A 24,024-nucleotide genomic window follows, 5' to 3' on the forward strand; every position below is an offset into this window, starting at 1 on the left:
TTCTTTGAAGTAATTAAATTTGAATCTTTTTTCAGCAGCATAAAAGTATTTTATTGAATAAGTCATTCTCTTTTGTTCTTTCGTCACAAAGCATATTGAACGTTTTCTTTTTAGCTTGTTAATTATGATTGGCTTTATATATTATTCTAATTGCCATCTATTTCTACTCTGGTGTCTTGCCTTGATTTTATTATTATTATTATTATTATTATTATATTATTATTATTATTATTATTATTATTATTATTAGAAGTAGTAGTAGTAGTAGTAGTAGTAGTAGTAGTAGTAGCAGACATTTTAATTTTATTAAAATGATATCAAATCCGTGATGTGTTCTTCACATAAAAACATGCATTCTACCAAATACTGTTCTCTCTCTCTCTCTCTCTCTCTCTCTCTCTCTCTCTCTCTCTCTCTCTCTCTCTCTCTCTCGTGTGTACTTTCCACCTTGACCTTTCCCTGACGTTGCATAATGGAAGTTATCCTTCATCTTCCGGACGTCGATTCTGTTTTGCCTGACCTCGTGTTTTTCCAAATTAGAAACGTTTGGTTCAAAATTCTAGGATGAAATCCAAGGCGATAACCCAACTATTTTCGTGGTTTGTGTTGTTTGCAACTTTGCCATATTGTAAGGAGACTGAGATATATTGCAATTTTTCTTATTCTGGATTAGGACAACAGGCTCAATGATACCCTGTTTAAAAGAAAGATTCAGTTGTCCCACATAAAATTATAATAATACAGACTGGCTATTTTGGCGATTCTTGTGTTGACTGCAATACTGCCACATTGTGAGCATATTTCAATTCATAAGTTATAAAATTTACGTTTAAAAAAAACTGACACCTTTTTCCATAGTGTACAATAAGTGTGCTGTTCAAAATTTTTCCTGGCGATAAAACTCTAAATAAAATGGCTGTGCTACAAGCTTGTAAAGTTTCATTCACATTCGTGTTGCATTTTAATTATTGTATTCTGCGAAAGCGCTTCTTCATATAGTAAATATAACCAAATATGTAACTGTCATTAATGACACTTGTTACTAAGATAAAGTGTGCCTAATATTTAATCATCGAGGGCGACATATAATAATAAAGATTTCGGATGATCGAGATAAATAACTTACGTGGAAGTTCCAATTTTACTTTAGTTAATCTGTAAGATTATATACGTTTTCTTTTAGTTCCATGCAGTGAAAACGATGATGCCGCGGTAAAGTACCTAAAGTAAAAATAAATTTCTAACCAGGTTATAAGGGATTAGGGACTCGTGCAAAGTTTTGAGATAAGTTGTCACAACATAAAAGACCTAAAAATAAGGTGTATAACCCTCTTGGAAATATCTTTCGAGCAATTATACGTTAGGCTGTGTTTAGTCGGACCTTAAACTGTCCGGGAATGTCAATAAACAATTTTCGATAAATTTTCGGAATTCTGCCTTCGGCGGAGTCTTATCCCCAATGAAGAGTAGTGGAAGAGTAGTGGACCCCGCGTGGTGCACTGCAAGCCTTACTGAAGGCTGTTTGCAGCGCCCCTTCGGCCCCCAGCTGCAACCCCCTTTCAGCCTTCTATTCTCCCATCCTGCTGCCAAACCTCTCCAACTCCGTCTTTTCATTGTGTAAGCGCAGACTGCCGAGAGGAGGCTCCAGTACTTTGCTTTTGAGCGTATTTTAACGTAAATCAGTCAAAACCCCAAATAAGTCTGGTTTTGGCGATACCTGCATTGCTTGGAGATATTTCCTTGTAATTATTAAGTATCCCCTTTTTCAATTTATATTCCCTCGTATTCCGGTTTGAAGGAGCTATCTCAAGAACGCCAAGGCTATTAACTTGGTATTTTGGCAATCTTGTGTTGGCAAACACTGCTACAATGTAAGTTTGTTGCTATAAATTGCCAATTTTATTTCATTTTAGTGATTCGTGGCTTAATAGGCTGCTTTATGCAAAGTTTGAAGAAGTCCGGGTGGCCCTTCCAAAAATTAGTGGTGTATAGCTTTACTTTTTTCTTTTTTTCTTTTTAACGCTAACGAATTGTTAAGAATATTGGCTTGTTGCAAACAGATTGAATTTGTTGAAATTTTGCATTCATATTCGTGAAAAGCATGAAAATATATTCCGTTATATCCAGTCTAGAGGAAAAGACAAATGACCCCAAAAAATCCTAAGGCAACAGCCCTGCTATTTTTTGTGATTTTCAGTTGCCGAAACATTTCTGTATTTCAAGAATACAGAAAATAGACTGGAAGCTCTGTTGGGCCCCGGAAACTCCATTTGGGCGATTTTTGCCTTTTTGCAGGTTTTCCGTCTTGCAATCGAATTACAATATGGTGCAATTCTTATTCAAAATCATGATAAGCTACCAAATAGACCTTACCCAATTTAGAGGCAAAGTCGTCATCCCGCTACCCGGCCCCCCCCCCCCCCCCCCCCCCCCCCCCCCCCCCCCGCCCCTCCTGCCCACAAGAAATCCTTTGGCCATCTCCTTGCTATATTTAAGATTTGTGCATTGTTTGCAACATTATTGTAAGCAAACTGGGCTATATTGCAAATTTTCTTTCATATTCGTATTAGCTGTCAAATAAACCACATTTTACCCAGTTTGAATGGAAATTTCCATTGGCTCCACCCAAAATCTAGACTTGCTATTTAGGGATTTTTGAGGTTGATTGAAAATTTGTTGGTTAAAGGCTGTTTGCAATATATTGCAGGTTTCCATTCATCTTCTAATTGGAACTGTGAGGTCTGGGTGACACCAGGGATAGACACATAGTTTCACAAAGCCTTTTATGTAAATGACAGTTTGACACACAACTTTGTACGAGGGTTGTGATCTTTTTTATTTTTTTAAATAAAAAATATAAAATTCAGTGATTTATTTGATTTTTTATTTATTTGATTTTTAATTTTGTGGTTTTTTGAATTGTTCAGGTTTTTTTCAATCCCTTTTTTACCTCAAAATATATTTTATGACAGATTTCTATTGATTTATCTTTTAGGTTTCCCAGTTCTGGCCTAAAGTACTATGTACTGCAAAATTTTTTTTATCAAAATATAGATGCAGCACAGTTATGCTTAAGTTTTTATTAACCTCCAAACCATATTTTTCAATTTGTTTGCTTTCAAATAAAGAAAAAAATTACAAAATCATGATTTTTTAATGGAATAATAAATCAATTATTTAATCACTTGATTAATCAGTTTGTTTTAACCATTGCCAACCCTGCTTTTGTACATGATTAGATTTAAGGGTCGATTTGAAATATTCGTTCCTTACTGAGTAATTGATTTCGTTTGTTAGTCCCGTTATTTTTCCTTTCAACATATAACATTTTGTTTCTCTGTCCGGCACGACTTTGAACATCTTGTTCGCTCGTTTGGTTTGATGTTAATGCAGATTTTCACCGCTTTTTTCTTAATATATTTTATTTCTCTTGCTATTTCTTCCAAAAAATTTAATCTGCTTTATGTTCATTGATAAGTATATTAAATTCAACCCTCTGAAAAAAACAGATTAACTCGAATAATGATCATTTGAAAATGCCGTTGAGGGTCTCTGTAAGGAATGGAAAATCTCATGAAAAAGTCCAGCCAATGGGAGGTTAGCTTACATTCCTGACATCCGAAGGGGCAGCAGGATTAACCAATGATCAAGAGAAAAACTGAAATAGACCAACAGGAAAACCGTCGCAGAAATCTCTGTAGTGAAGCCTTTGTGGCTGTGGTGTCCACTGTAAAGAAGGTTCTGGAGATTTCTACAGCTGTGAAGGTAGTGTGCCTTTGTTTTCTCAATTATAATTGCCGGGTTATTAGATTACTATTGAGAGGTATTTTCGTGATTAAAGGTTTATTAGTGTAGGCATTTATGTATACAATTCTAAATGCACTGATGACTGCGGAGTGAAATGTTGTTAGTTAAGGGCACAAATGTGATTCCACCTCGTGCGATAGATGTCTGTTAAGAGTAATCGAAAGTCCATAGCGGGAAAAAGACTTTAGAACAGCATCTTATCTCAAAATTAGTAATGTAAATGATTTCCTTGTATTAGATTGTGACTGGATAGTAGCGTATGGCCATCTTTGGTAGGGGCCCAGTAGTTGTATTACAATTTTCCCTTTGTGAGGGATAGTGAAATCTTGTATGCGTGGCCCTAGACTTGCGTTATATGACTGAATGTACAAGTTGTTATGGAGCTCAGTATTTTCTCCTGAAACTTTTACGGAGGCTTTGTCTTTTCGTCGTAATTGTACTAGAGTATCACTTGACAACATACATTTGCTTTGACATTTAAAGGGTCTTGTTGGTAAACGAGATAAAACTTTATTCTCGTTCATGTTAATGGGACTCCCCTTCCGTTAATTGGTTCACGGAATAAACAAAAAGGTATTTTTACTCAATATACCTTTCGATGGATCTCTGATTATGCTTAATATGAAAAACTTCAGTATTGAAGTATATAACGCATTTTATGTTCCCAAGATCTTAACCGGTAAATATTATCAGATCAGTCATTTGTCAAAATCTTTGGTTTGACAAATGTACTTCGTCCCTGTGGCTAGCGTATTTTCACCGTCTTTTGTTACATGCATCTAAAAGTTTGGGTACTGTACTAGATCAATGCTGAAACCCTAGAGATTCTTTTGTTCAAAATTCACCGATAAAGTGGGGTTTTTTTTGAAATTAGGCATATCTTGAAAGAATGATCTGTTCCTTGGATTAGTTTTCCAGAAATACTTTGGTAATTGTAGGTAATACTCCGCACGGACTGCAAGGAACGTTCCCGAGAATACGGCAGCCACTAGGGATTGGGGCGTCATATGTATTCCGTCGTGTGTAGTGCTACCCCTGGGGGTTACAGGCAACCTCCCAAAACTGCAAATTCTTAATAAGCGACCCAATTACTATAGGAAACTATAATTTCCAAAGAAATACCCGACGCGGAGTTATTACCTAGATCTAACAATATTTTTCGTGATTTTTATAATCTAGTCAAAACAGTATTGTAGATATCGGGCCCCCTTATACCATACAATTATGGGGAACCACAGTGAAGCCTGTCTTTTAATGGGAACATACAGGAGTGAAATACAAGGATGAACTAGAAACGTGTCCAGGATATTTTTGGAAGTTCAAAAAATCTGAGATTTAAGAAAGGTTATTGAACGTTTTCAAAGCGGGTGTAGCCCACACGGTTTTTATGCTAGTTTTTGTTTACCCAACTCCAAAACATCCCGGTTACCCACTGGGCCTCCATATAGGATTTCAGGGATAGTTTCCGTCTTTGAAACTACTGCAATAAATATCCGCATTCATACAGCACACTTTGAAGCACCAGAAAATCTTTCAACCCTAAAATACTATATAGGTTTAAATTTTATCGTGAAGGTTTAAGCAAATTTTAGGAGGTTAGGGATTAAAATGTAGTCCGTAAGTCTAGCTAAATTATGCACTTTAAGTCTGCTGACTTGTAATGACGTCACGCGAAAGAAAGAGTGTTGCCATACTTCCCATGTCGGATGCCAGTTTCCTTTGTTTTTTCACAAAATGGTAGTCAAACATACAGTCCCTTAAAAGCACCAAAATTTTTAATCACTAGAAACTTACAATTCATAAACAAGTTAAAAAAAATTGTAAAATATTTTAGTGTTGTCAGTACTGTTAAAACAACCATAAACCGCACAGTTGCTTACCATGATTATTGTCTCGCAGTCTTATACCACAGGACTATAGAAAGCCTTGAAAACTTTTTTCTAGATACGTCCAAAGTCGCACTGTAGGTATACTGAAACGTCTGCTTGAAATTCTGATGTACAACTAAGATGGTTGATACAATCGTCGGGACTTAAATGCATGTCAATCTGTCGGTGATATTGCCCTGTGGTCAAACAAAGACTTTGCAGGCGTTATTTTAAGAAATGACTGTTGCAAATCCTTTATCAAGAACAAACTACTACTACAACTATCTCTCTCTCTCTCTCTCTCTCTCTCTCTCTCTCTCTCTCTGCGAGCCAGGTAGCCTGCGCGTCATCTGACCTTATGTACCTAGTCTAGATCGTTGGTGGTCAATTCTATGTTGCGTGTTTCGTGCATTTGTTGTTTTATACTGCCAAAATATTAATTGGCCTGCATACTTGGTGCGACAACTATGTTTTTCTCATTTGACACATTACCAGTAACAGAATGGTCTGCAATCAGAGGGTTTTGTCGAATCTTCATTTTTGTCGTCCATAATATTAACGCGGAGAAACCGGTTTTCATTAGAGAATTCTTTGCATTTATCTTGAGTGTTTCAGTTGTATGGTAGTGACTTCATTTTCCCTTGTCAACTATGTAGTTTTGGTGTGTTAGAGATGGACTGATGAGCTGGAAGAATGTGTATTACTATCACTTCCCATTCACTTTTTTCAAGGTCAAGTAATGCTTGTGTGTAGGTTCCCGGGATAGTAAAAGTTAACAGTCCTCATTTTGATTAACGGTGAGCAGTTGTGTGGTGGTGGTGATTTTCTAGTATTGAGAGGTGCCAATAACAATCTGAGGCTTCCTGTTCTACAGTATTCCGTATCGTTTTGTTGTTCTTCAACTAATGGAAACTTAGTTGAATAGGGAGGTAATTCCATAAGTTTACTGATCTCGGTTAAGAAGTGCAACGGTTCTTTGTTAATAAACGGTCGACCGATGCTTGCTTAGCGTAATAAGTTTATTCACTGATAAGTGTTTCACGAAGTAGTCGATGAATTATTAGTTTTGATTGCCTGAAAGAGAGTGGAAGTCTGAAGGGTTTTGAAAGCAGTATTGTTAGTGATTCAAATCACTTGCAGATAATGTATTTAGTTTTCTCTGCTTTTCATAATATCGATATCTAAAATTTGGTTTAATGAAGTATTAGTGGATTGAATGTGAGTTTTTAGTATTAATGTGTGCAAATCCAGCCTTTGTATTTCAGTGCTGATTGGTTATTAAGTATTTTTTTTTATTTGCTTGTAAGGAGTAGATTTCCTGTGCATATGTCGTTTTGTGTTTGGATGTTTCACCATATATTTGCCTTTAGGTCTCTGTGTCACATACTCTTGTCTTGAGGAAAATTTTTACCGGGAAGTTTACGGCAGTGAGTCCTGAAGCAAGAGATGACCTGGAAGGCAAATAAAAAAGATGATCGATCTAAATACAAAACAGTATTTATGGGACAACAAATCTTAGGACCACATTTCCAAAGCAATTCATTAATCAGTGGTTCTTGGTTTAATATACGACTAGAAAGGACGGGAAAAAAAAAAAACCATTTGGGGAGAGAGAGAGACTCAAGTCTTATGTTGATAACCTGCGTTTTGAGCGTCGTAAGACTTTCCCCAAATTAAGCTTGCATTGGATAGAAAATCTTCTCTCTTGCGACCTGATTAACCTTCCTAGGCTCAGATAGGGTTTCCTGAACAAATCAGTTAGGAGGCAATTTTTGTATCCAGATTCACCCTCAGCGGTGGTGAAGACGCCGTAGATTGTCCAGTTTCATGAGGTATGACTGGAGCTTCATTTGGTTGTGCAGGTGCCAGTGGTTGAATTAAGGATGACTTTGGGTGGTGGGGTAGTTTTTGTAGTCTGTATTGTATTATCTCCTAGGAAATGCGATCTTCTGAAAATCGGGACGTTTACTATTCTTAAATTTGGGAGGCATGGCATAGTTCCTGCTGTACCCCAAGCACTAACTTTGCCTTGCCGCTGTCTTTGTGGTGGCCGTACATCTTGACACCTTTAGCACTTAGGCGGCTCTGGTATATACTTCTCTCTGCGAAAACATCACCAGGTTTTGACATCAATCATAGGTTGTACATTCCCTCTGAGGGTGGTAAGAACTTTTGCAGTCTCCACTTGGGTTTTTGTGAGACTTATTGCCTTGTTTAAACTCCATGCAGAAGCTAAAGTTTATTTTGCTTGTAATGGCCTGTAGTATCAGCTCATTAGCTCTTTATTTTGCTCTTTTCCTTGGTTTCATGAACTTTTATTGCTTGTGAACTCTTAATGGACAGTTTATTTTAATTCCCTAGTTAAGTTCTCATGACTCTTGCCCTTTCCAACCAACACCTTAGGTTCCTGCAAAGTTTGGCAAAGCCTTTAATTATTCCTGTAAAAAAGTTATTCTGTTATCTGGGCTCGAAAGTGGCATGAGTGTACAGAATTTCTTGGCTGAGTAACCTGATATATATTTGGTATGTTCCTTAATGCCCATACCGTCTTAATTTTATTTTGTCTGGATACAAAAGGGCATTAGCTTTCCTGTCTTATTGCTAGTTTAAATTTGACGATGGTCGACATTAATTAATTTGTTCCTTAAAGAGTTTAGTACAGTATTTAGTAAATGTGGCTGATGGATGGTAGTGGCATTTCATTCTGCGTAAGGTTAAGGATAAGAAATAAAGATTCGTATAGTACTCTGCCACTTTAATGTACTCATATGTACAACTGAATCGCCTTATTGTTTTAACATAAATGTTTATTTCAAAATTTAATCAATAGAGAAATTTAATTAACCCCATTCCTGCTCTGTGGTTGTTGATTTTGTTGTAATGTATGACGGAATGGGAACACAGAACAACTTAAAAAATTCTTATCACACATCTTACTCATTTTGACTTTCTTGTTCTACAGGTTCCAAGGACACTTTCGTACCCGAGTGAGATGCTGGTGAGTGTTCCATTTGTTTTTAATTATTCTTTCTATCTAGTGTCATAAATTCTGACATTCTTTTTCTATTGCAATCTTTAATTTGGGAATAGTAACAGAATTTTAGTAAAGTAATGACAGACAAGATTCCTTATATCCTTTTTATACCGCAAATATTTCCTGTTAACGGTGAATTGTTAAATACCTTTTGTGCTGCTGCTGCTGCTGCTATGTGTATCGTTTATTTATTTACTAGGATGATATTGACAGCGTCCAATTTCTCCGAATTTTTCAATGTTTGGTTTAATTCAGCAGGGCTCCTAAATTTGGGTTAAAATAGAATCAAATACTAACCGATTCCAGGCTATCCCACAGTTTCCCGAAGACAGAAACTTTAGAATTAAAACATGGAAATATTTTGCAGAATGTCAATTACTTTCAACTACCGCTTGACCTGATAATTCCGGTTTTCTCCTCCCCCGCCTACGTAAAATATAAATTTATAAATAGCGTCATTTAAAACAAAAGTTGTCAAGGATAGATATTGTTTTTGCGTAAATTTCGTTATAGGATGGAGTGTGTTTAAGGAAATTTGTAGCTTTTCTGGTCTTGTCTGTCTCCTTGAAGTCTCAACGTAATTTTTATTTTTAAAAGAGCATCACAGAAAACAATATCATAAACTTACCAGAGACGTCGTATTAGTTCCCCCGTGATGACATTGCCTGCATATATTAGTATATAATATGCATACGTATAGTTTTGGAAATTTGATTATCGCATTATTAGGGAAGAAGCAAGTAGATAGCTGGGAAAAATAACGGGAAAATAAGCTTAGGAAATTCGAGGTGCGTCAGTACTCAATAGCTCAAAACTTGTGAAGTAAACTTAACTTGTAGGAATGAGTAAGTGTTGTAGCAGGTTTTACTTAAATCTTCTGCATGTCCACTATAAAGTCCATGCGTTAGTGATATGTAGTACATTTCAGCAGATTAACTCGCCACTGTGGTGTTCTGTTACATAGTAGATCAGTCACAAACCTAAATAAGCAACGGAGATGAAAATATATTTCCATGTGTCTAGAGTCTTTTGCTGCATTCGTATGTTTAGGAATACGCAAAAGGTAGTTGCAGTATTTGTATTTTGCAGTTTCGATATAGGCCACATTATACAGGATATACTTTCATACATATTTTCCTCTAAATTTGTCAGTGGTTTCTTCTTTTTAAACCTAAGAAATAATTAAAGGTTAAAACTTGCATACCTTAGTTTCTGCAATTTTTTCCATACCCCCCCCCCCCCCCCCCCCATCTCTCTCTCTCTCTCTCTCTCTCTCTCTCTCTCTGTAAGAAGGTATCTTCCAGCCGCGTTATATGTCAAGTTCTCTAGATGATGGTAACTCGACAACTTGAAGGAATTTTGAGTTTAATTTACTTTTAACTTTCCTGCCTCTTTTATCCGAGCCCAAAACAAGCCTCATGATTTTATTATGAAAGTTTTGTATATTGTGATACCTCATTATCCGGATAAGTAAATTTTTCATATAGTACCTAAGTGTAGACCCCTATACGCCATTCTGAATGTTCTTGGATGCAGATCCATTGTTCCTGAGACGAGTATCCAAAGGCAGTTGCCATCGAAGGTTGTCGTTTAGTGCTTCTGTAAATTTGGATTCTTGCAAGTCTTATTTTTGTTTATCGACGTATAATAAGCTATACATTATAGTGTAACAGAGAGAGAGAGAGAGAGAGAGAGAGAGAGAGAGAGAGAGAGAGAGAGAGAGAAAATTTCCCTTAACCTGAATTTTCAAGCTACGTAGTTGTATACATAAGATCCTGAAATCTGCTGAAAGATTGAAACCTAAATGTGGTTGAAAGATTTAAGACCTAAATGTGGTTAGAGGAATTAGTAAAAGACGCAGAACATTTGTTGTATGAATAGCTTTCATCTTAATTCTTTTAGTTAATTATTGTTTAAGTTCCAAATTCAGGAAAAATCTTGAATGATTTGGTGGTAAACTGATGTTTTATTCGTAAGCACTTCTGAAGAGGGTTAAGTTCAATTTTAATTTTTAATAGGTTACATTTTTGCAGAGTTCAAGAGATATCGAATAGGTATTGACATATACTTGAGTTTCATGCTTGAATAAATTGTATTGATAACGCCTTATTTACCAGCCCCCTCCCCCCCCCCCCCCTCTCTCTCTCTCTCTCTCTCTCTCTCTCTCTCTCTCTCTCTCTCTCTCTCTGTTTTCTGTTGGTCTTCTTTCTTATATAACTCTATTTGAAACTTGATTTGTAACAGCTGTCTACCAGACGACCTTCATTTTGCATTGATTTTTTTCGTAAATGGTCCCGAAAAAATTTTCATTTTAGTGCTAGTAGTAGTTTAAAGGACATATCAGTATATTTTTTTTTTGTTTTTATTTGTTACAATTATTCAGGTGTAGAGTACTAAGATTTTGTGATGTTTGCTTTCAGTGGTCTAAACCAGTAGAGTAGACTGATGAAATTTAATCAAACCAGATGAATATGTATTTTATAATTACAGGATACTCAGATACCATTAAATGATACAAAATCCCACTCCTAAATTTGTAATAAATACGAAGTTAGTTTAGTTTTTTATAATACCTAAATATTTGCCAAGTCCTTTTGGAAAAACACACGCTAACTAGTTCGTGGTTAGTGGACATGCATGCCTGTCTTATCCATCGAAGATTGGCCTAAATAGTTTCTCGGTTTTGCTGTACTTACCTAAAACACTACACGGATGTACATGATTTGTATGTTTTACACACTTTTGGATAAATTCACATGGTAATGCATCACTTTCTGAGCATGAAAAAGCCTTGTTGGCTATTACCTAATATCCCCTCGTATTTAAAAATGCTAGGGACTGATGTTTCTCTCTCTCTCTCTCTCTCTCTCTCTCTCCTCTCTCTCTCTCTCTCTCTCTCTGAAATTTTTCATTTTTTTTTCTATTTTAGGTATGAAAACCAGCTGTTTCTGCACATTCCCATCTTCTTTTTCCGAATGGGATTTCTGTTTACAGCGGCCCTTCTCTGTTAGGAATTTTGCTTTCCATCTTTTCCTACTATTAAGAACTCGTCTTTCTTCTTTCTGCACGTATTTTTTCATTTTTTATTTATTTAATTTTGTTTATTTTAGATTTGTATAAATAATTTTATTTATATTTGTTTATTCTATTTATTTATTCTAGTTTGTATTTAATTTATTTATTTTGTTTATTTTGCGCAAAAACGCTCACGCTCTGCTTTCCGAATATCGCACCTCTTCTTTTAGAAATAACTCGACTACTATGAGATTCAGGGTCTCTGTCAACACGGTTTTTTTGGACTTTGCTCCTTGTCAAAGCATCGGATGTAGCTGAAAGTTGACTATGTATATTTTACAACCACACACAAATTTTGTCAGCATTATCAATAACCTAAACGATAGTTTTAATTTTTATAGAGTAAAAATGATCTAGCCGACGCCATGGCCAATGATTACGAGCCTAGAGTCTAAAAACATTCATACGTAAGCAAGGTAAACAAACACCTCTTGACTAAATGTTGCCCCGCCCATCCACCAGACAGAAATTCCATTGGCTCTAAAACCCAAAGACTTTATGAATGGCGGAACGATACATAGATGTGGGCGAGGTATCAGTGCTAGCGTAGTAATACTACTGTAGCAGTAGTTTCTCAGCAGTATAGCAATAATATACATGAATTAAACGTTTAGGCCAACTGCTGGGATCTTTGAGGATCATTAGCACTTCTTACAACTACTCGAGAAATTAGTTTTTATAGCCAGAAGTAAAATTTTGTAATCCAACAATGCCCATGGTAGCCTTCAGTGTTATCCTGAATTATAACGAGGCGAAAGTGGGTGGAGTCTCATGAAGTCACCATTCTGACGATAATTATTGGTGAAGGTTTAAAGCCAATATACGGTACCGGCTATTTTTTTCAGTAAATAGGTAGATAGCCAATAAATAAAAATTGCTGACATCGGATATAGCAGTATCAAATCAAGCTTGTCTACTATGTTTGAAAATTACCAAACTATTCCCTATATCTTTTCAATATGATTGTGACCTATAAAGTAGACTGTAATTTCTTAGGAAACCTATTTTGGGAAGTTAGACTAATAATCGAAGTGTTTTTGTATTTATGAAACATATTTTTGTTGGTTTGTTCATTATGACAATTATCAGTGGAGAGGTTCCAGAGTTCATAAAGGTGTACTGCTTTGCTTGTATTTAATTTGTATGTCATTGTTGCCAGAGGTTTAGCCTTCGTTTACGTATAGCCAATCATCCATCGAGAAAGAGGGAAATGCTGTCATAAGTTACGTAACGAGTGCGTTCGAAACCTTTTCTCTGAGTAAGTTGGCCCGTCTTCAAAAAAGGTCACTTTTACATTATAAGTACCAAATTTATTCAACCTACGTAGTGCAGAATACACTCAAAATTTAGTGTTGATATAATATGTATTCTGAATAAGCATTATATTTATGAAATGCATAGATAAAAAGTTATGCGAAAAAAACCAAAAGTGTTACAGAGGCCCTGAATCTCATAGTAGTCATTATCTATAAAATTATCTAAGTGTGGTTTCGTGAGTGTTGTAATCACTAAACATTTACCAGTAAAGATTGGTAGTTAGTAACGAAGAAGTACGCGCAGGTTAAATAATTAAAATTGCCTCGAAAAGCTGCTACTCATTGAATAATTGTAGAGAACTTTGATAAGTTTTCTTGAACATGTTGCGAGCTCTTAAGTTTAATTTTTCTTTTTTGAATAAATATTTAGTTTTTGAATATATAAAAATAAACCACCTAAAAATAGCGATAAAAACTGTTGCTACTATGAACTTCCATTCCCTCGTTTATAAAATATCCTTCGATCTAGGTACAGAATTTAGTGGATGATAAAAAAAAACAAACTAATTTAGGCACACATTTTTACTAAACTAGGGTAGTAATTTTGCACCTATATTTTACTAAACCAGGGTAAAACAATCTCTTACAGCACCTTTTAAGTGAAGTCTTAATTTTTTCTTAAAAAAATAACTTGCCATTTCGTACGTATTTAGTAATTGCAAACTAATTCAGATTCTTTATAAACTGTCGTTTCACAATCTACTTTGTAACCGTTTCACAACTTGTGAGACTAAGCTTAGATTTTCAGAACTTGACAACTGAAGATTTTCAAAACTTATGAGAGTAAGCTGAATTTTAAAAGTAAGGTATCGAAAAGATAAGATATACAATTATAAGAATTCAATCATTAATAACGATTAAGAATTAAGTCCATACCATTGAGTTCTTAACAGTCGATATTAGTTTGATCCTTCATGTTTTGTAGTTTTCCTATGAGGCATGTTGTTGTAATTCTCATTTCTCTTATTTTACAGAGACGCTCGAGAGTAATTTAGGAGAGGCAAGAGAAGAGAACGGGGAGGCAAGAGGATCGCCGTTAACTCAAGTGAAACTAAATAAGAAGCTGGTAATCCAGGGCTGTTATATTAGTTTTTCTTGACGCCTCAACTTTTAACAATTTTTTTTTTTTTCTACGCGGGCGGGAGTCGGGGTCTGTGCTCTTGTTCCGAGAGGGTCGAAAACCCAGAATGACCTTTGGTCTTTATTACACAAAAAAGGATTAATACAAGCAGACAGACATGCCAAGATATTTTTTTACTTCTTCATTAACAACTATCAACTTCATTAACAACTATAAAGGTTGCTGCTGTTCACTGATCATGTAGATGGCAAATGAGCCAACCCAGAGAACGGATGCCAGACACTATTTATATACTACAAATAAACATTACAGAAATCAGTTCATAAATTTGTACAACCTTTCACTGTAAAACAATTTGATACCGTTTATGTTAGCCAACTTAGAGAACGTCTGCCAAGCAGTTTTAGAGACGACGAAATATAATCAACCCTCTCCCTTTAAGAATACACAGATAACACATACATCAGAACTAGCTACAGCTACGTTAAAATTATCCCTGCCATGTTTCTTCCACGACCGCCCGGAGGTGAGCTTCCCCATTCTCAGATTAGTTCTCATCCTCGGTGCTGCAGTCTTGTAGGATTGAAAACAGTACTTGTCCACGGTGCTGCATTCATGGTTCAGAACGGTTCTCGTCCTCGGTGCTACACTCCTACAAAGAGATACTAAAAAAACTACGACTATGATGACATCCTATTTACTAGAGACACTTAGCTTGGCACCTTCACAAACTAAGGAATGCGCATTTACAATTTCTTGACGAGGCTTATTCATTCTAAATGTTCAGAAGAAACTACAAAGTAGCCCCAAAATTTCACTTACTTTAAATTGGCTCTGAATTTCGGCATTTTCCTGTTAACTTAATAGCACTGTCAGCAGTGACTATGATATTGATTTCCATTTCTTTGCAAACTAGGCCACTCAAAAGAAAGGAAATAAACTCTCGCAATGAACCTGACCTTCCCGAATTAAAATTCTGAATGCCCTATACCAGCCCCTTTTCTGGTCTGTTCTCTTTCCTTGGAAAGCTTCTTAAAACTGACAAGTGTTGTTTGAAATCTTAAGGAGACAGCAAAAAGAACTACCTCCACTCCCCAAAATTCTCTTCACAATCACTATTTCTAAAATAAAAAAGACTCAGATTTTATTCAGGTTCATAAACCATTTCAGCAAAATACTTCCAAGAACCAACTCGCCATGAACCAGGAACTGGAACTTTCACTCAAGACGTGATTCCACAACTACCAAGAACGTGATTCAACTATGAATATTCGACTCCAAGAACTGAACTTCCACTCCCAAGACGCGGTTCAAACAATAAAAAGATTCCTTGCAACAACCAGCCATCGAAGCGAAGAGTATTTCATTCTGAAAGAAGCAGCAATGTTAACATTCCAATATCAATCACCTCTATACACGTCAATTATCCTATGATGTTCTTCAAAAACATAATGTGAATGTAAAAAGGAAACCGCTAGTTTTAATACATTTTAAATCATCTTCCGTATATTGTGCACAATTTGTAGTTTTTAAAGACTAAGTTAATGATAATTACTAGGCATATCCTCCTGGTAAGTCTTATTCAAACTTATGGACTAATTGTAGGGATGCCTTTCCAATTATAAAACCTATCATATCATTTTTCATCTCTGTTAAGCATAGCGACATAATTGTCTCTGAGATCCGTCGGACGCAATAAAATGACTACATGTCAAAAACTAGTCCTAGATCGAATTTCACTTTTTATTACTTGCAAATAAAAAAAAAATAATTGCTCAACCACTGTACAGCACCTCCATTATAATATTCCACGTTCAATAAATAATTATTCATATTTTAGCTAAATACCGTTAGAACAAGTACTTTATATACACTTAACACAGAAATCTGACTGTCAAGACATTTGTGCAGTTCCCAGTAAGGCTGGTTGGAAATTGAATTAACAGTCCCCCCCGAGAAAACCTATAGATACAACCACATTATGTATCTAAATACTGTTGCACCTTAACTGGACTTTTCAAGGTATTTTTAATTTGCCTTTCGATCACGGCCAAGTTTTAACCTCGTTTTATAATCTGAATCTGAAGGTAAGTGGTTAATAACCAAGCACGCTCTCTCTCTCTCTCTCTCTCTCTCTCAGAAATTCATAAACTAGAGATAAACTACCTGCTTTATTGAGAGTAAAACTCAACCGTACTACTCCGTATCATGGCAATTACTTCAAGCTTGAAGTTCCCTTCAGATATGTCTCTTTTACCATCACCAACATGAACAAACATTCTTATGAAAAAACCACCATCCACTGTCAAAGCAAGCTGCCGAACACTCGAATAAACCACATGATTAGTCAGCCCGTTTATTTCTGCCAAAATAATGTCACCCGACATCTGGTATATTTAGCTAAAAACATTTATTAGTCTATGAAAAAGGTACCCCCACCCAAATACCCCATACATATATCAAAGTAAAAGTTTAAAAAAAGCCTTCAATACGCCGTTCGTGCTCACTCAACAGAGATTTCAACGACTCGTTGGAAATAATCTACGAGGTTTTTTTCAGTTAAATTAACCACAGCGCAAGAGAGAGAGAGTGGTGCTGTCATCAACGAATTTCGTTATAAGGAATAAAAGATGCACAAAGTTTTATAAATCTTACCACAAGAAATATCACTCAGTCTTAACCCCAAAAATGTAGCTTTAGAACAAAAAAAAAACAAAAAAAAAAATTGAAAGACATTCTTACTGCGTATGTATGACAGAAGAGAACAAGAGAAGACCCTAAAATAATGACTTCTGATTTAACAAAACTTCCATCTCAAATGAACCTACCAGGACTTGTGAGATGGACAGGGCACGAAAACATGTATATAGAAGTGCAAACTACCATGGATGATGTATATAGAGGGAAAAAGCCAAGGAAAGAATATTCATTGTGTTTCAGACACTTAAAAGAGACTTAAATGAAAAGAAGCACCTTGAAGAGAGCAAGCACTAGGCATCGTAGAACCCACTGCTTGAATCGACTGTACAAAACTGAGCAACTGAAGATGTCAGCTGTCAGTGGCATTGGGACACACTGACTCCAAAGGCCCAGGAGGCGTTTTTTTTTTAAAAGTGAACTTCCAAGTGTCCTAACAGAACACTTGGATCCCAGTGGAATTTTATGTGCGGTACCCATCCACATTTTGTTTTTAAAATGAAATAAAAAAAAACTACTTCACCAAAAAAAAAAAAAAAAAAAAAAAAAAATCGCAACCAAAGTAAGCTAGCAACAACTAAAGTTCGTTTCTCACAACAATGAAGAATGATGATAAACTGACGACTGAATACATATTCAGTTAACTAAAATCCTAAGGATATATTCACTTCTCCCCAAAATCAGTATGAAGTATGATTACCTATTGTGAATTTTCTCACAGTGAGAGAGAGAAAGAGAATGAGAGAGAGAGAGAGAGAGAGGGGGGCTTCTAAGTCATCCAAGCAATATGAACACTTTCTATGAGCTACAGAAACCTGAAATAATCATCAAAAATGAATATCTGGTATTTCACTCAGACTTCTATAAACACTAACACTGGAAATTTATTCAAAGCTCAATGCAGTCATGAACAGCAGACTGGAACTAACACATATGAACTCGAATTACTCCAGACTAGACTTACATCAAACCTTACCTGTCCGGTTCTAGACAATGACATCCAATCAGATTCTCCGTTGAAATCAGACACGTAATTGTGATAAGTCTTGAAATATCTTCTGAAGGAGCGTATTGGGAATTCTAAAGAGCCTGCAAATGAGAAGAAAATTCTTATTGAAAAATCAATATACATGACTGGTAACATTCAGAAATCTTGCATCTGGAAATATTAGTTAATTTTTGTTCATATCCAAATGAAATCTTAAAAACTCAGAACATTCCAACCAGGCATGTCAGTGTTAATTCGACATGACAGAAGCTGACCAATTTTTATTCGGGAATTACAACAAATTCCATATTAAGTAAAAGATAAAAATAAAATGAACATAAAAAAATTTCAGTCATTAAGGAGTGAGGAGTACCCAGAAGCCCTACCTTCCTTAATTTAATGCAATGATGAAATACATTTTGACACTACTGATCCACCCACGTCTAGTTTTAGCCATGAACCCACTGGCTGCCAGCCACACCGGTCACCCAGCAACTAAGAGGATAATTCTCTGCTTAAATCAAATCAACAGAGGCATACTGATTTTCTACGGAAACGCGCACAATTATCTCTGTCGGTAAAGCAGATATTTGAAAAGAATGTAACCCTACTCCTAAATGAATGAAAGGAAGGCCTATAAAACACATAAAAGGCCTGACTAATCAAAAGGGATAAAGTTTGACTCTATGGGCTTCATCATCTATTTACAAAGCAAACAGCAATAACATTAAAGCCATATTAATCATAATCTTAACAACAGCTCTGGTTATTAATATAAAATTACGAAAAGATGCAGATTCAAGTAGTTTAACACACCATTCAATATGGCTGAGAGAGAGAGAGAGAGAACGGACGAACATCATTTTATTCAATGACGAAAATGTTGGGACGTTTGCCGATCAAGAAAATGCGGTTTACCTGTATTCATGTCAAATTATCCTCTGTTTATGACAAATTTACGAGCTCATTCATTATGCCATGTGTTGGTATTAGGTTTAGGGTCACATACTGACATCGAGCAGATTTATGATTTTATGAAATTTAAGTTGTCTTGCCAAGCAACGGGAACATCGACAATTATCAATCGTCGTCGCATTATATCATTGTGGTACGCTTGCACAGAATACAGTCTGTGCACTGACTACCAGGTTTACAAATGGTTTTACCTACTGATACTGACCTAAGCTCAGCCAAACATAAGCAGGAAGCCTATAACTATGTATGCAGCACATGCCGGATATACGCATATTCTATAAGGTACTGGTGGGCCTATACATCCTAAGCTGAAACTAATGCACCTTACCTCTGACGAGGCGCTTGGGAGAGCTCCAGTGATATGATTTGCGTGGCCATTTTTTTATCTGAAAATTATATATTTTGTTTTTAGTCAGTGGACAGCCTTCTAACGGCGTAGATATATATAAAGGCTCTGCTGTACCATTCGGTCACTTCCATTTTAAATACGAACCAGCATAGAGTTTTTTTTCCATTGAGATACGGCGGTTGTTGCGTTGAAGCCATTTCTTGGGTGGGCAGAAACCCATGGACCTTGCCAGAAACAGCGCGATAGAGAGCGTCCTGATTGGTCAACGACAAGTGACGTCATGGCCTGGCCCTACATCCTACAAATAAGGATAAGACAAATGAAAAAAAAACTTTTATAAAAACTAAAGCACCAATTAAACAAACTCCAAATATATAAAACCCGCTTCACCCTGCAACAACGTTGTTTATAAAACAGTACTGTTTGTCACTCAGGTCTTGCACCTGAGGAAATGAATATGTCAGCTTAAGGTAGCCGGCAACTCTCGTAGGCTTTACATTTGAATTTTCATCCATACTTAAAAATGGGAAGGTGACACTGAAATGGTGGAGCACCGACAATTCGCGCAGGACATTCAGCTTCGAGACAATTTCTGCGCATGACATTTCAGCACAGACATTTTGCGAAATAAAATAAAAATATGGAAAAACGAAGAAAATGCCATCAAATTAATTTTTTTATTTGTAACATATTGAATTTTAAAAAGTAGACAAATATTTATTGAAATGACATACGATAAAATATTCCTGTGCAAAAATATTCATACTAATTTATTTCTGCAATTCATGAGGTAGCTTATATTTTGTGAGTATTCCTATGTTATTTGTTTCCTCGATTCCCATATTTACTAACTGGCGTTTTTATTGCCTTAGCTGTTCTCTGATAATTTGCTTTTTTTCTGGAATCGTCGTGTCCCGCTCTGATTCTCAATATCCTTTTCTCTGCGTTGTCTTGCTCCAATTTCAAAAACTCCACATGAGTATGTGTCAAATCTTATTCCCATGAACTTCCATTAACATGAATTCGACCTCTGTGTGTACAACGCCAAGACTCCTTTTCATTACGAAGTTTTCTATCTAAACGATAGCAAATCCATTAAACAGAATGTGATCACGACCTTTCTCTGATAAAATCCGCTCTATGGTGATTTTTTATTTTTTTTAGCTCGGCGAATGTTGTAAATAACTAAGCTCCAGAAAAGGAAATACATCCAATCCGAGTTTAGAAAGAGTAGCAGTAACTATTATTTGCTTGTTGTTATAGCAATAAATAACAACCGTCAATTGTTTCGATGGTTGAAAGTGTAAACAATCAGCTTTACTTAACCAATATTTTTTAACAAACTGCAAGTAATTAGTTTTGTTTTCTGTCGCCAAATCGGAATAAATTAGTATAATTTTCAATCTCTTATTTCAACAAATATCATATTTCATTTTTTTAATTTCAAAAATAATTTACAAATAAAATCTAATTTGATCAATGTTTTCTTAATTTTCCATGCTTTAGCTTTATTTCGCCAAATTGTCTCTGCGCTGAATAGTCCTTGTGCTGAATCGGCATGCGCTGAATGTCTTTAAGCTGAATTGTTATGTGCTGAATATTCGGCCCACGGAAATGGTAATATTCGTAGATCTAATCAATGGCTTCTCTACCTGTTAATTATTTTGACTGAATAAACTGTTGTGCACCTCAATATTATATCTTCTAATCTGGCAGCGATATTGATATCGTTGTGTCATAATTATGGATTTAACTATATCTAAAGGAGACAGTCATCATTCCCCTTCCAAAAGACAAGACTAATCTAGGATCCAAGTCATTCTCTATTACTGCCAAAGCCAATAATAATAATAATAATAATAATAATAATAATAATAATAATAATAATAATAATAATAATAACAAAAGTTCTCTAGGCACCTTAGTTATAAATATTGGCTCATTCAAGCTTAAACGCTGAAACTGTGTAAAACACATTTGCTTATGAAATTAACCCTTAAGACGGTCTTGGTCAGATTAGTAAAATTCAAATCAGGAAAACTAATTTAAGTTAAGAAAATACATTAGTATAAAATTAGGTGAAATTTGTTATTAGTGTCATACTGTATAATAACCTATCGACTAATTATTCCCATAATTATGACCTTTTTTAAGGACTTGTTACATAAATCTGACAATTATAAGCCTTCCTCACTATCTTAACATAAAAAACCACTCAATAATATAACAACAGTGGATTCCTTCTCCTTTAAAAAAATTTAAAAAAAAACAAAGCTTGATACTGAGGACATAAATCGGACAATGTCAGTTTCAAAACAGCATTAAAACCTCCGAAAACAGGTAAAAGCGCAGATCTTTATCCTGATTGAAAATGGCAAGGATTCTTAAGTATTCATAATCACCAAACCCCAAAAGTTAAAAATATATGAAAGCTTAGTAATTATGCAGCCTCAGAAATAAGTGTCATCTGGAATAATTCCAGCGTTTAGATATAATAAAGATTATCTTGTCTCCAAGTCAGAAAATGTCTGTACATATTCTTGAAATAGATGACATGGATATACACAACGCCTCCTATGATATACTTTAGAACCCCCATCTGTTCGTCTGGTTAAAAATACATCGAAAGGCAACACTCCAGACCTACTCTTTCCCACTTGAGGTATCACCGAAGTTCCGTCGAATGTAACCTTGCGGGTAATATTTAAGTAACATCATAAAAGATACCAACACCCTACCGAACGTAACATTAGGCAAAACACAAAATAAATCAATTGGCAAGATTCAGAATGCAGATACTCTGTCAAAAAAGGAGGAAGGGAGGAAGGAGAGAGACGAGAGAGAGAGCGAGAGAGAGATGAGAAGACGAGAGATAGAAGAGGAGAGAGAGAGAGAAGAGGAGAGAGAATTCTTTACGCTTAGTATGCGTACTGTATTACTATGTCGGTTTTATAATGTATAATGTCCAACTCGTATACACCTAAGTGGTGGGCGTGGGTACAACTTTGAAGAGCGAAAATTCGTTTGAAATGGTCATAAGCAAACGCAAGTTTTATTTAAACTCAGTCTCTTTGAATATCAGCGCGTTTGGCGCAATGATTACGAATGGAAATAATCATACAAAGTATATACTTAAAAAAGAAAATAAAAAATAAAAAGCAATCGGGCCTTTACAGTTACTTACATTTTTCTGTCAAAATACCCCATGTCAGCGACCAGGTATTAGACAGTCTACAATATTTGAATGGCCCTACCCAAATGGGATTCAATGACCCACTCCAAAGAAACGTCACTGACCCTACCTATTCACAAGAAAAAGTCAAGTTATCTATATAGCTTTTAGACCTTTTCTCTTCCTTTATTGGTACAATGGAATATCGCAACCATCCAATTTCAAGATTTTTTGCCATCAAATTGTTATGTCATTTCCATAAGCGGAATCGCATAAAACTTCTTCCATCGATCGGCCCTAACTTGTTTCAGACTAAAACAAAGCCATTTTATTAGGTGTCCACTGGTCTCTAAAAAAAATTGTATTGGCTATTACCTCTCATCACTTAAAATTATCACACAAAAAAGGTCAATAACTAAATTATCAACTGTGTTCACCCAGCCACTTTCACCCACAAAGAGCAGCACAAACATCACCTCCCATTGCATTGGCTGTAGCTCTGGTGTTTAGGCCGAGATATATGCAAGCCGTTATTTGATCCTTTTGATGATATGTATAAAATAACTTGCATAGTTTTGGGCAATTAAATGAATATGACCATTGGCAAAATAAATAAATGGAAATAAGTAAAAAATAGAAAACAGAAACAACTGGATACTTAGACGAGGAAAATCTGAAACGACGTCAGCCTAAACGGGCGAACAAGGTGCATTGCCGAGACCCAAGGCCTATAGAAGGTACTCTATAGACCTTGGCCGAGATCTACACCGTATCCTGATTCAGTAAACCTTACAAAAGCCTACAATGTGAATTCATACTAGTACTACTTATAGTACTATAACTTTATCGTGCATGGCTGGTTTTCTCAAAATAAAACCAAAGTCAGACTCTTTGTCCCCAACCTCCATCGCCGAAATACATCTTTGATTCTGTTTTAAATTCCGAGCACCTCTTCAGGCACTGAATATTGCCAGCAATTTTACTGGACGAACAAATGTGCCAGACTGCAGAGGAATGTACAGACTAATTTTAAACGGTAATTTATTTAGGGTCTTCATTCCCACAGAATAAAAAAAGAACTCGCGTCACGATTTAAGTGCCTAGAATCATTAGGGTGGCTTAACCTAAGACTGGAATAGATTCAATTCTACGCCTTTGACTAATGAACCTCAGCCTACAGGCAAACAGACTGGGCTACCTAAAAGTTTCACTGACCAGCCAGTTTAAAGACGCCTTACCTCAGCATGATCAATGGTCAAGTGGCCAAATGAACACTTCAGGGACGGGCTATTGTTTCCTACCATAGGGTGTCAGCACTTCGACAGTCTCTATACACTTGCAAGTGCTTAAGGCACTTATTGACAGGTTACTTTGATATATAACCCTTAATCTACATAATATAACGTAATAATGAATAAGTAACGAAAAACTCACTTTCGGTATAATGGCGAAGAATAACCAGAGCAAACTAAGTTAAGATGGCTACTGATGAGGGAAGAAAAAACCACCAGCCAGGTCAAGTCACGTGACTCAAGTTCCACACTATCCTGACAGATGTGAACAGTATTTCAAACCATACTCTGTTCACTTAATATATATTGTAAAGACAGTTTTGAAAGATTGATGTCATACGAATATTTCAGAGATATCGTTGGTGATATG

At 35.8% G+C, this 24,024-nt stretch overlaps 3 long non-coding RNA genes across 3 annotated transcripts in view; 1 reads left to right on the top strand and 2 right to left on the bottom strand.

The window, feature by feature from the left end:
- LOC135214500 (uncharacterized) overlaps positions 1-14,220 on the top strand; it is a 235,845-nt gene extending 221,625 nt beyond the window's left edge. Inside the window, exons 2-3 of the long non-coding RNA XR_010314384.1 lie at positions 8,638-8,673; positions 14,075-14,220. This is a non-coding gene — a long non-coding RNA (uncharacterized LOC135214500). The remainder of the gene's footprint in view (positions 1-8,637; positions 8,674-14,074) is intronic.
- Positions 14,221-14,440: 220 nt separating this feature from the next.
- The window catches only part of LOC135214498 (uncharacterized), a 346,832-nt gene continuing 337,248 nt past the window's right edge, over positions 14,441-24,024 (bottom strand). The window contains exon 3 of the long non-coding RNA XR_010314382.1: positions 14,441-14,833. This is a non-coding gene — a long non-coding RNA (uncharacterized LOC135214498). The remainder of the gene's footprint in view (positions 14,834-24,024) is intronic.
- LOC135214497 (uncharacterized) overlaps positions 15,441-24,024 on the bottom strand; it is a 70,753-nt gene continuing 62,169 nt past the window's right edge. Inside the window, exons 3-4 of the long non-coding RNA XR_010314380.1 lie at positions 17,855-17,967; positions 15,441-15,549 (exon numbers count right to left, since the gene is read on the bottom strand). This is a non-coding gene — a long non-coding RNA (uncharacterized LOC135214497). The remainder of the gene's footprint in view (positions 15,550-17,854; positions 17,968-24,024) is intronic.

Source organism: Macrobrachium nipponense, chromosome 45 (genome assembly GCF_015104395.2).
Source record: "Macrobrachium nipponense isolate FS-2020 chromosome 45, ASM1510439v2, whole genome shotgun sequence".
Classification (NCBI taxonomy): domain Eukaryota; kingdom Metazoa; phylum Arthropoda; class Malacostraca; order Decapoda; family Palaemonidae; genus Macrobrachium; species Macrobrachium nipponense.